The sequence below is a fragment of the Tachyglossus aculeatus genome, chromosome X4 (assembly GCF_015852505.1).
Source record: "Tachyglossus aculeatus isolate mTacAcu1 chromosome X4, mTacAcu1.pri, whole genome shotgun sequence".
NCBI lineage: Eukaryota > Metazoa > Chordata > Mammalia > Monotremata > Tachyglossidae > Tachyglossus > Tachyglossus aculeatus.
The window spans coordinates 14,995,527-15,005,464 of record NC_052098.1 but is presented as its reverse complement, the minus strand read 5'-3'; the positions used below and the strand labels follow the sequence as shown (position 1 = coordinate 15,005,464).

The following is a 9,938-nucleotide window of genomic DNA, read 5'->3' as shown; positions in this document are numbered from 1 at the left end:
CAGTTGGACTCGTCATTATTTTAGGTTGCACAACTGGGCATGCCCTGTTTCTTTACTTTCAAAAGCCTTACTTGGCCCCTGGGAACAATTAGGCTATTGGGTTGCTCCACTACTCTGTTTTTACAGTGCATTCCTGTAGCAATTTTCCCTTCACCTCAGAGAGAGAGAGAGAGAGAAAGAGAGAGAGAGAGAGAGAGAGAGAGAGAGAGAGAGAGAGTGTGTGTGTGTGTGTGTGTGTGTGTGTGTGTACCGATGTATATCAATTTTCAAAGACCATCAATCAATCAACATTTGAATGCACAGCAAGCTGTGAGAAGCAGCATGGCATAGTGGATAGAGCACAGACCTGGGAGTCAGAAGGCCATGGGTTCTAATCCTGGCTCTGCCACTTGTCTTCTGTGTGACCTTGGGCAAATCACTTCCCTTCTCTGGGCCTCAGTTACCTCATCTGTAAAATGGGGATTAAGACTGTGAGCCCCCCATGGGACAACCTGATCACCTTATAACCTCCCCAGCACTTAGAACAGTGCTTTGCACATAGTAAGTGCTTAACAAATGCCATCATTATTATCATGATTATTATTATGATTATTGTTAAAATGGGGATTAAGATTGTGAGCCCCATGTGGGACAGGGACTGTGTCCAACATAATAATAATACTAATAATAATGATGGTATTTGTTAAGCACTTGGGGGGATACAAGGTGTTCAGGTTGTCCCATGTGGGGCTCACAGTCTTCATCCCCATTTTACAGATGAGGTAACTGAGGTGCAGAGAAGTTAAGTGGCTTGCCCAAGGTCACACAGCTGACAAGTGGGCTGAGCCGGGATACAAACCCATGACCTCTGACTCCCAAGCCCATGCTCTTTCCACTGAGCCACGCTGCTTCTCTAACATGATCAGGTTGTATCTACGCCAGCGTTTAGAACAATGCTCGACACATAGTAAGTGCTTAACAAATACCATTATTGTCATTATCATTAATGGGCTTGGGAGTCATGGGTCATAGGTTCGAATTCCGGCTCTGCCACTTGTCAGCTGTGTTACATGGACAAGTCACTTCACTTCTCTGTGCCTCAGTTCCCTCATCTGTCAAATGGGGACTAAGACTGTGAGCCCCACGTGGGACAATCTGATCACCTTGTATCCCCCCAGCGCTTACAACAGTGCTTTGCACACAGTAAGCGCTTAACAAATACCATTATCACCTTGTATCCCCCCAGCGCTTACAACAGTGCTTTGCACACAGTAAGCGCTTAATAAATACCATTATTATTATTATTTTTATTATTACTAATAGTGTATAGAACAATGTACTAATGCTTGGTGCTTGGGAGAGGACAGTAGAGTTAGTAGACATGGTCCCTGCCCTCAAGGAGCTTACAATTTAGCATGGGAGAGAGAGACAGTAAAACAAATAACCCCTCTGACAGTAAGGTCCTAGTCATGTGTCTGAATGTGGCTGAAAAGACTGTTGTTCTAACCACCACCTGTTACCTTCTTCCTTTCCCCACCTGCTCCCTCTTCCACAAAAGATTACAGCCCATATGTTGGCAGGCCTACTCAGTTATAGTGACAGAGGATAAACCTGGATCAACATTAAAGGCTCCAAATTGTCTGTTTAGTTGCCTCTTGTCAGTGAAAGAGATGCTTTGGAAGGTACCACAACTACTGCATGGCCCTGGAAGTGTTATTTACTTCCATTGTACAAGGGGTGAATTCTTTTGCTAAATGATCCCTTATGGCCTGAAGGAATGAATAAACACACTTTCTAAATAGGCCTCTTTAGCACTTAGAGGAGGGCACTTCCTCCCTGGCTGGATGAGAGAGAGAGGAGAGAGAGAGAGAGAGAGAGAGAGAGAGAAAGAGAGAGAGAGAGAGACAGACAGAGACAGAGAGACAGAGAATTTTAAGGATGATCTGGTTTCTTTGCACTTCCTCTGCTCACCTCTACCCCTTTTCTGGGACCGAAAGAGAGGAACTACCATGCATCCATGCCCAGAGGCCTTACCCCATTGACTCTTCAATGGGGAGCACATTGGGCATCTGGATCCTTCCCTTGCCAGTCTCCTTTGTTTCTTGGGATCCAGGGAAAGCAGCCAAAATGACTGCTGTCATAACCCTAAAGAAGGGAGCCATTGTCTTCAGCAATCAATGCAGATGAAGATCATAAAGTGGGGATTTAGAAGAAAGCAGCTGAGAGGATAACAAATTGGCACCCGTTTTCTCTTCTTTGCTTTGGATTGTTTGCCTGGCTGGTGAGGATTTTGGGCAGAAGAGTCCATCATTATTAATTGGGCATTCAGTGGATCATGGTCACCATAAAGAGTGTGAATTAGTTAGACTAATGAAAGAGGAGCTGGACACCTCTTTATAAATGATGAATGTGATCGGTTTTCTTACCATTGTCTTTAATGCCTCAATGATGCCTTTATCTCTTTTAAAATGATCCCCTCTTCCCTTCCCTCCCTACCCAGCACCCAGCACATTGCTGTGGCACTCTGTACATAATAGCTATCTTCACAACAGAGCTATGCTTTTTGAGGATCATGTTTCTAAAGAAAAGCCTATTTGGGGCCCCAAATTTTTATGGTGGAACTTGTCTGCTGTGTAACCTTGGGAAAGTCACTTCACTTCTCTGTGCCTCAGTTATCTTCTCTGTAAAATGGAGATTAAGACTGTGCGCTCCATGTGGGACAGGGACTGTGTCTAACCTGGGGTGCTTGTATCCACCCCAGGGCTTAGTATAGTGCCTGGCACATAGTAAATGCTTAACAAATACCACAATTATTGTTATTATTATTATTACATCTCCTCCAAGAGCCCTTCCCTAAGCCCTCTTTTCCTTTTCTCCCACTCCCTTCTGCATTGCCCTGATTTGCTCCCTGTCACCCCACCTTCAGCCCCACAGCACTTATGTACCTATCTGTAATTCATTTATTTATTTTTTAATAATAATAATGATGATGGCATTTATTAAGCACTTACTATGTGCAAAGCACTGTTCTAAGTGCTGGGGGGGATACAAGGTGATGAGGTTGTCCCACGTGGGGCTCACAGTTTCAATCCCCATTTTGCAGATGAAGTAACTGAGGCTCAGAGAAGTTAAGTGACTAGCCCAAGGTCACACAGCAGAAAGGTGGCAGAGCTGGGATTTGAACCCATGACCTCTGACTCCCAAGCCCGGGCTCTTTCCACTGAGTGAAGCTGCTTCTCTGATATATATATTATATCTTTATATTAATGTCTATTTCCCCCTCTAGACTAAGTTCATTGTGGGCAGGGGATGGGTCCGTTATATAGTACTCTCCCAAGCATTTAGTACAGTGCTCTCCGCACAGTAAGCACTCAATAAATACAATTGATTGATTAATACTTAGACTGTGAGCCCCAAATAGGACAGGGACTCTGTCCAACCTTATTACCTTGTGTCTTCCCCAGCGTTTAGAACAATGCTTGACACATAGTGAGCACTTAGCAAATAACATGAAAAAAATTCCCTGCTGTCCTTTCATCCTGGCTTGTACATAGGATGAAAAATAGGCACCTATATATAAAACCTATGTAGTCTGGGATTGTAGAACACTGTGCCTGGAGATACATGATCCCTTTGACCCGAGGAGTCCCTGTTCAGGAAGGGTTCTTCCACCCTGGCACCTGTTCCCCCCCCCACGCACTTTTCAGTACTGACAGGTGGTATTAAGCATTGCCATGGGGAAAGGTGATCCTTCTGAACTTCCTGTGGGCTTCCTGTCTGAAGACCGGGCTTCTGAAGGGTGATGTATCCTGGGAAGGTGAGCTATCCAAGCCCGCGGGGACCTAAACTGAGCAGAAAACACAGGGACTGAGTAATGATTGTTTATTTTCATTTCTTATTCAGTTGGGCACACACAGTACTTCCTAACAGGAAGATGGGAGTCCAGCCAGAACTAGTTCTAGGGTTTCCTCACTGCTCAACAAATGGGGAAATGAGGGGACTTGGCAGCTGGCATGTAGCTTCATCCAGAAATCCTTCACCAACTATTTTGCTGCCTGACACAGTGCTAAGCGCTTAGTACAGTGCTCTGCACACAGTAAGCGCTCAATAAATACGATTGATTGACACCATTGCCTATGGAGTTAAATCAGTCCCCATTTCAGAAAATCAAGCGTACTGTTCCAACCGTCTTACCTCCCACACATAGCTTTTTCCTGAGGTGTCTTGAATGAGCAGACTTGATTCGCGGTGAGCCGGGGAGGAAGGAGTTCTCTTCCTATATGTCTTTGGGCAACTCCTTGTCGTTCTTCTGCAAGACAGGCGTAACAACTCTAACCTGTCTCTCAGGGGCCTTGGGTGGGGGGGATGGTAGCAAATAAAATGACCATGAAACTCTTAGCAGGACCCAAGTGTTACAAAAACCTTAATAATGAGGATACTTCAAAACAACTACCTTGGGAACAAGACATCCGAAATCCTTGGTGGCTTCTCACGAGAAATTCCACATCCTTTCCCAAACCTTCCAAACTGGAGATGTTGTGACTCCAGCTCTCTGATTTAACCACATCTTTGTACCCTGAGAAAATTGGGATCTCCTTCTGGTTTCATTTAAGGTCCATTTCAAGACCATTTCTGGTCTGGCAAGGAAGCAGGCCAAGCCTGGATGCTGCAGTCTCAGGGCTGGGTTGGTCCGCAAAACTCTACTGAGACCAGTTTCAGACATCTGGCTGTCTTGGGGCAGGGAAAAATTTACTGATCCCTCCCTTTCTGCTGTGGAAGTCTGTCACAAGAGCAGTGCTCCATTCTTGCCCCAGCCTGGCCGCTGCCCCTCGACCTAGCTCCCTGGACACCTCACCCTGGGAAGCAGCAAGGCATAGTGGATAGTTGGCCTAGGAGCCAAAAGGTTGTGAGTTCTAATCTCGGCTCTGCTACAGGTCTGCTGTGTGACTTTGGACAAGTCACAACTTCTCTGGGCTTCAGTTACCTCATCTGTAAACTGGAGATTAAGACTTTGAGCCCCATGTGGGATGGGTCCAACCCCATGTCTTGTATCCATCCCAGTGCTTAGTACAGTGCCTAGCACACTTACGCATTTAACAAGTACCAGTTATTATTACCACACCCAAATTCTGCTCTGCTGAGAGATCACTTCCAACCCACATGATGCACAACCCTGCTGTCGCCACCTTAGAGAGCGGCAGAAGAGCTTGTAGTCCGTGTCTCTGCCATCTCTGTAAGGAGTGGAGGCCACTGCCCCTTCTGACACTGTGACCAGAAGCAGTTGCTTACCTCGTGTACCACCTGAAGCTGGCCACGGCTCTACTCCATGCAAAGCTGCTGCCCGAGGTAACGGGCCACCTAAGTATCAGGACCTTCACTGAGAGCCTGTAAAATACCATAGGGAACTGGTTCAGCCACTTTTCTGGGTGGTATAATCCTCAATAAAATGTTCCTTTTTCAAAATGAGCTGCCAGCTTTCAAACTACTGCCGTGATAAATAAGCAAGAGGTAAACGTGATTAGTAACTTCCTTCTGGCAGGAAGCAGAGTTAAATGGTTGCTGGCCACAGACCAGTTCTAGGTGAAATTATGCTCTCAGTAAGACAAAAAATGGAAAGCTGCCCTGGTTCCAAATCCCAATGGGAAGTTCAGCAGCTCTCCTTTCTAGAGATCAGATAAAACCTGCTTTATGAAGCAGGAGGAAAGGGAAGAGACAAGTTTGAAAATATACCCTGATAAGCACTGCACTACATGTGTCAATTGGCTTGACTCACTGCGACTCAAGCTGAAAGCCAATGAAAAGGATGTGTCGAGACAGAGGCTTCCCCCCACCCCTTGCCCCCGCGACCATGGTGATTTTCTTCCTGGGTCTGATAAAGCTACTAGATGGGATGTCTTTAGTCAGGGGCTGGTGAAAGAAACATTGTGATATCTTCGTTCAGACCCCAGGCATCTAGAGTTAAGTTTGGTTTTCTCCAGGATACATGGCCTTAGAGAAATGCAGCTTGGTTTGGGTAGAGATCAGTGCTTCTGCCCAAGTGTGATTATCCCCTCTCGATATGGACAACATTTATACGACACAGGGTCACAAAGGGATCTGAACAAGGTAACAAAGCAAGGCTGAGGTGGGGTGGGTGGATAACTGAACTGGAACTAGATGGGAAATCTTAGCACTTACGTAGACATTGGTATATGCAATCTATTCATTTACTTTCCCACATCCCTCTTGATATTCCCAGGGGTATCTGTATTTTTCCTTCTGCTCCAGTGGTAGGTATAGTCTCTGAATCTGTCTCTCCCATTAGATTTAAAAATCCTTGAGGGCAGGGGATTATGTCATGTCTTCTTTTTATCAAACACTGTCAAGTGCTCCTCACAGTGCTAGGCACACAGCAGGAACTCAATAAATCCCATTGATTGAATGAACAGTAGAACAAACTATGGAGAAGCAGCATATCCTACTGGATAGAGCACAGGCCTGGGAGTCAGGACTTGGGTTCTAATCCTGGCTCCACCATTTGTCTGCCATGTGACGTTGGGCAAGTCACTTCACTTCTCTGAGCCTCAGTTACCTCATCTGTAAAATGGGGGATAAGACTGTGAGCCCTAAGTGGGCAGGGACTGTGTCCAACCCGGTCTGCTTATATCTACCCTAGCACTTAGAACAGTGCCTGGCACATAGTAAATGCTAAATGAATACCATTAAAAAAACCCAACAAACTTTTCTCCAGCCATTGATTACATAGGCCCTCCTCTCCATCTAATACATCTGTTTCTTTTCTAGAACCTTTTCTGCAAGCTGGAACCTGGATTTATTGCAGGGTTAGCAAGTGGCAAGAGTAAATTGTGGAAATCATTGCAAGTGAATTATTTTGATCTAGGGACCACGATGCATACTACTACTATGCTGTATTCTATTTTTTTTTTATCAATTTCCATTTACCAAAAAACAACCCTATAAAGCCAATGAGGTTAAGAAGGCAGGATTGTCCTCCTCCTCTGAGATATAAGAATAAAGCATTTTTTCCTGGGATGAAGTAAGCAAAGCCACATATGAACTGAGAGAGGCAGTGCCCTTTATGCTCAAAGAACAAGTCATTATGTTTGGGGGTAGAATCCTATGTCCCCCTCTCAGGGTTGCACCTGGAGAGTTTCCAGCAGGTAGAATCCTATGTCCCCTCTCAGGGTTTCACCTGGAGAGTTTCCAGCACTCTACCAGTCCCAGCTACGGGAGGGAGAGTCAAGCAGAGGCCTACCCATTCCATTCCTAGCTTGGGCAGTGGCTAGTGAGTAGAAGGCAATCTGGTACAAGTCAAAACTCACCCATGCTGGGCAGCAACGGCCCAGGAGCAAGTCGAGAGTGGAGGCTCGAGTTTACTGCATGGAAGGCGGCAATGGTAAATCACTTCCGTATTTTTATCAAGAAAACTCTATGGATACACTCCAGAACGATTGCAGATGGAGAACAGGGCGTTCTGGAAGAGATGCGTCTGTGGTGTCGCTATGGGTCACAAATGACTCGACTGCATGAGACAAGAATCTTATCACTGCTTAGCTTTAAAACCCCTAACCCTTCAAAATGTTAAGTCCTCAACAATCCTCTGCTTTAACTGTAATCAATAGTGTTTACTGAGCACTTACTAGGTGCAGAGCACTGTATTAACAGCTTGGGAAAGTACAATACAATGGAGTCGGTGGACATGATCCTCCATTCATTTATTCACTTATTCAATCATAGTTATTGAGCGCTTACTGTCTGCTGAGCACTGTACTAAGTGCTTGGAAAGTACAATACAGCAAATAAAGAGACACAATCCCTGCTCACAACAGGCTTGATCCCTGATCACAAGGAGCTTATAGTCTAGAAGGGGAAACGGACATTGAAATAAATTACATGTGGAGAATTGGAAGAGCGTAAGGATACATATGTAAGTGCTGAATGGTTGGGGGTGGGATGAATAAATATCAAGTACTTAAGGGGTACAGGTTTACATTCAATCTTATTGAGTGCTTACTGTGTGCAGAGCACTGTAGTAAGCGCTTGGGAAGTACAAGTTGGCAACATATAGAGACAGTCCCTACCCAACAGCAGGCTCACAGTCTAGAAGGGGGAGACAGAAAACAAAACATATTAACAAAATAAAATAAATAGAATATGTACAAATAAAATAGAGTAATAAATACGTACAAACATATATACAGGTGCTGTGGGGAGGGGAAGGAGGTAAGGTGGGGGGATGGGGAGGGGGAGGAGGGGGAGAGGAAGGAGGGGGCTCAGTCTGGGAAGGCCTCCTGGAGGAGGTGAGCTCTCAGTAGGGCTTTGAAGGAAGGAAGAGAGCTAGCTTGGTGGATGTGCGGAGGGAGGGCATTCCAGGCCAGGGGTGGACCTGAAAATCATTTCCAGACAGGAGGAAGAAGAACATACATACATATGTATGTATGTATCTTGCAGCTAACCATGTATTCATTCATTCATTCGTATTTATTGAGCACTTACTGTGTGCACAGCACTGTACCAAGTGCTTGGAAAGTACAAGTACATATATATGTATGTTACTGGTTAGCTGACGAGATAAAGCAGGGTGTCTTAGTGGAAAGGGCCCGGGTCTGGGAATCAGAGGACCCAGGTTCCAATCCTGCCTCTTCCCCCGTCTGCTGTGTCACCTTGGGCAAGTCACTTTACTTCTCTAGGCCTCCATTACCTCATCTGAAAATGGGGATTAAATCCTCCTCCCTCCTACTTAAGACTGTGAGCCCCATGTGGGACAGAGAATGTGCCGAACCATGATTGGAAGCAATGGGGAAGGAATGAACATTTGAAGATGGTGATCAGTGAGGGGGCAAGTGTTTTAATAAGTTGCAAAGAGATGGCGTGGGAGATTCAGGTGGAGAGGGTAGATTCTGAGAGGAAGTGGGAAATCTCCTTTATAAATAATAATAATGATGGTATTTGTTCAGCACTTACTATGTGCCAAGCACTCTTCTAAGTACTGGGATAGATACAAGGTTATCAGGTTGTCCCACATGGAGCTCACAGTCTTAATCCCCATTTTACAGATGAGGGAACTGAGGCACAGAGAAGTTAAGTGATTCATGCTGCTAAATACTGTTGGGAAGAATGAGAAAGCCAAAGAGGGGACAGGAGGAAGATGAGATGAGGTCAGGGGGGATTCTAGGGACACCACGCTTAGACCCCACTAGACAATAAGCTCATTTTTTAAAAATGGTTTTTGTAAAACTCTGTGGTAGTTAACAGATAGGTTGGACACAACCATAGTCTTAATCCCCATTTTATTGATGAGGTCATTGAGGCACAGAGAGGTTAAATGACTGTCCCAAGGTCACACAACCAGCAACTGGCAGAGCCAGGATTAGAACTCAGGTCAATCAATCAACCAATCATATTTATTGAGCACTTACTGTGTGCAGAGCACTGTACTAACTGCTTGGGAGAGTACAATATAGCAAAGTTGATAATAATAATAATAATACATTCATTAATGACTCTGGTAGCCCTGGATTTCCTCTCAGACTGGTTGTATTTTATGACTTTACTGATGAAGGCCCCAGTCCCTCACTTCTCCACAAAGGTTGGCTTTTGAGAGGAACATTGGTTTTGTTTTGAAAACAACCAGTAAGAAAGAGAAATGCTGTTGTGCAGTTATCCTTTATATTCACTGCATAAGTTTCTACTAAACACTTGACAGTAGTTGCAGTAGTCATCATAGTAGCATTTATTGAGTACCCACTTGGTGTGGCACACTGACCTAGGAATACGGAACAAAGAAGTGATCCATTCCCTGCCCACAGGAGCTTACACTCTAACAAACAGGGGAGATAGCTGTAACAAGATTTACAACTAGAGCGATCCAACTCAAACCATTCACTGGATTTTGCTGCTGCTGCTGTACCTCATTAGGGATGGGGAAAAGAGCAAACAGAACTGAACCACAAGCAAGC

At 45.0% G+C, this 9,938-nt stretch overlaps 1 non-coding gene across 1 annotated transcript; it reads left to right on the top strand.

The window, feature by feature from the left end:
* The first annotated feature begins 7,153 nt into the window (after positions 1-7,153).
* LOC119948419 lies at positions 7,154-7,291 on the top strand. The gene has a single exon (XR_005456815.1). It is a non-coding gene; the product is annotated as a small nucleolar RNA SNORA7 (small nucleolar RNA).
* The last annotated feature ends 2,647 nt before the right edge of the window (positions 7,292-9,938 follow it).